The following is a 3,220-nucleotide window of genomic DNA, read 5'->3' as shown; positions in this document are numbered from 1 at the left end:
GCTGCTCGTGGTTGATTGACATCAGTAATATTGCTGGAGGGCAACAACCGACTATTGATAATTGTGAGACAACACTTAGCCTCCCAATTGAGAGATTGGGAGTTAAGTGTGATCCGGTGCTTTATCCATATGGGCTCTCTGTCTGCCATACATATTGTCTCAAGAAGACTTGCCCAATAGACACTATGTTGGCGATAAGTACGATAATTGTCGTCTTCCCCCATGAAAACTGGCAGTCGATACACCCTGCGGATGGCCTCGAGGGATGCATTTACCCAGGTATTGCGTACTATGACAACCCCATTCTCATGTTTTGGGTAGTTAGCATAAAATTCCCTCACTACCTGTACGTTTGCCTCCTCCGGTTCCTCAAAGAAGATGTCCAGCTGACACCTCCTCAACTCAGTAAAGATATTCGGGCATTCCTCTTGCAAAGCTTCCCGGTCAATATGCACCTCCGGTAGCAATTTCTTTGACGCCTTTGCATTGTACTTGTCCTCTGCCGGTTTGGAGACAAACCTAGTGCGGTCAAACTGTGCCGCACTAGCTTGGCCTCGAGCTCTCGAGGAACTACCCGGTCCACTAGCAGAGGTCCCTGTTGTGCGTCTCTTTCTAGATGGTTGCATTGTACCTGTCGAACAGAGAATCTCCTATCAGTAAGGGTATGAGTCGTGTGAACCATGGGTGGTTACTCAGACTTCACCACAACCATGGTCACAGTAGCCTTTAGAACTCCATTGGGGAAATTCCACAAACACATTGTGGGCAAGACACGTTCTTGACACATATAGCCCATATGAATACATCAATGCTGCCTCCAAATCACAATTTACACTTCACCATTCCACCGACAACACTAATCTTAAATACACAAGCACACACATCTCTACAATATTGTGCACACATTACTCTATAACATTGTGCATATAACCCATTAAAAAGCAAAAGGAAAATCAAAAGAAAAACTCTACGAAAAATACTACACAATTAAACATTAAACTACATAAAAACTAAAACAAAATACAAGAAAAGAGGGGGATAAGCATGCCATACCTGGGATGAGTTGAGAGGTAGAGGAATGGAGATGGAGTGAGAATGGGAGATGGGGTTGAATGGGAGAAAAGTGAAGAAGAAGAAGAAGAAGAGGAAGAAGAAGAGATGGGGGAATGTTGGTTAGGGTTTAGAGACACAAAGGAATTGGGGAAAGTGTGGGTGTGGGCGGTGGTTATGATAATGTTAGGGGGGGGGGGTTAAAAAAAATTAGAAAATAGAAGAATAGAAAAAAAAAAGAAAAAAAAATACTTACCTGAAGACGAACTGTCGCGGTCCCACCGCGGTCACGATGGATTAATAAACGCGAGGCAAAATACTCTCGCCTCACCGCGGTCGCGGTGGGTTGATCGCATTCGAGGCAGAATACTCTCGCCTCACCGCGGTCCTACCGCGGTCGCGGTGCGAGAGAAATTTTTTTTATTTTTTATTTTTTTTTATATAAGGTTACATAAGAAAACAAAAATACCAACATTCGTGGGGTGCCTCCCACGCAGCGCCTGATTTAACGTCGCGGTACGACGTAGGCTCGGGTCATCACTCCTCATTCGCGTACTGGGGCTCATCCAACATTATTATCTCCATATCCCCTTTCTCTTGTGCCATTCGAAGGTAATGTTTCAACCTTTGCCCATTTACTGTGAACTTATTTGTCCCATCTTGTGATTCAATCTCAACAGCTCCACTTGAGAACATTTGCACCACTCTGAAGGGTCCTGACCATCGGGATTTCAACTTACCCGGAAACAACCTCAATCTTGAGTTGTATAACAACACTAGCTCTCCGGATTTGAAGTTTCGGTCCACTATGTGCTTATCATGCATTAGTTTCATCCTTTCTTTGTACAATCTAGCACTCTCGAATGCCTGAATCCTGAATTCCTCTAGCTCATGTAACCCAGTGACTCTGTTGGTGCCTGCTGTCTCCATGTCCAAGTTCAACTGCTGTAGTGCCCAAAGTGCTTTATGCTCGAGCTCTACCGGAAGGTGGCATGCCTTTACAAACACCAACTTGTACGGTGACATACCAATTGGAGTTTTGAAGGCTGTGCGGTACGCCCACAATGCATCATCCAGCTTCTTCGCCCAATCGGTCCTTGTTGCATTTACTGTTTTTGTAAGGACACTTTTAATCTCCCTGTTGGACACTTCAACTTGCCCACTCTATTGTGGGTGGTACGGGGTGGTCACTTTATGACGAACTCCATACTTTTCCAATAGTCGTGCGAACGGTCTATTGCAGAAATGGGTTCCGCCATCACTGAGTATAGCTCTCGGGGTGCCAAACGTGTGAAAATGTTCTTCTTTAGAAAGCATGTTACCCCTTTAGTATCATTGGTTGGGAGAGCCACTGCTTCGACCCACTTGAAGACGTAGTCAATTGTTACCAATATGTACTTGTTACCATACGAGCTGACAAATGGCCCCATGAAGTCGATCCCCCACATGTCAAAAACCTACACCTCTTGAATTGCGGTCATTGGCATCTCATGTCGGCGAGATATGTTGCTTGTATTTTGGCATTCATCGCAAATTTTGACCTAAGCATGGGCATCTTTGAACAGATTTGGCCAATACAAGCCCGACTCCAACACCTTAGCTGCTGCCCGAATTCCTCCAAAGTGTCCACCATATGGTGAAGCATGGCAAGCCTGCAAACCAGAATGTTGATCTTTCTCGGGGATACATCGCCGGATCATGTTATCCACACATATTTTACACACTAGAGGTTCATCCCAATAATAAGACCGACAATCACGAAAGAACTTTTTCCTTTGAATTGAGGAGAGTTCATAAGGTACAATACCACTTGCTAAATAATTAGCAATATCAGCATACCACGGTGCCTCCTCCATTGTCATTGCTAGTAACTGTTCATCCGGGAATGTCTCTGTTATGTCCTCAACCTTTTACCTTCTTTTCAGCTCCTTTCAACCTTGAGAGGTGGTCAGCTACTTGGTTCTCTGTCCCTTTTCTATCACGAATCTCCAGATCGAATTCTGATAAAAGAAGAACCCAGCGAGTCAAGCGTGGCTTTGACTCCTTCTTTTCTATTAGGTACCTAATTGCTGCATGGTTAGTATAAACAATAACTTTCGAGCCAATCAAGTATGACCTAAATTTGTCAAATGCAAAAACGACAGCCAACATCTCCTTTCCGTCACGGTGT

The sequence above is a fragment of the Nicotiana attenuata genome, unplaced genomic scaffold (assembly GCF_001879085.1).
Source record: "Nicotiana attenuata strain UT unplaced genomic scaffold, NIATTr2, whole genome shotgun sequence".
Taxonomy (NCBI): domain Eukaryota; kingdom Viridiplantae; phylum Streptophyta; class Magnoliopsida; order Solanales; family Solanaceae; genus Nicotiana; species Nicotiana attenuata.
Note: the sequence above shows the minus strand (reverse complement) of the source record.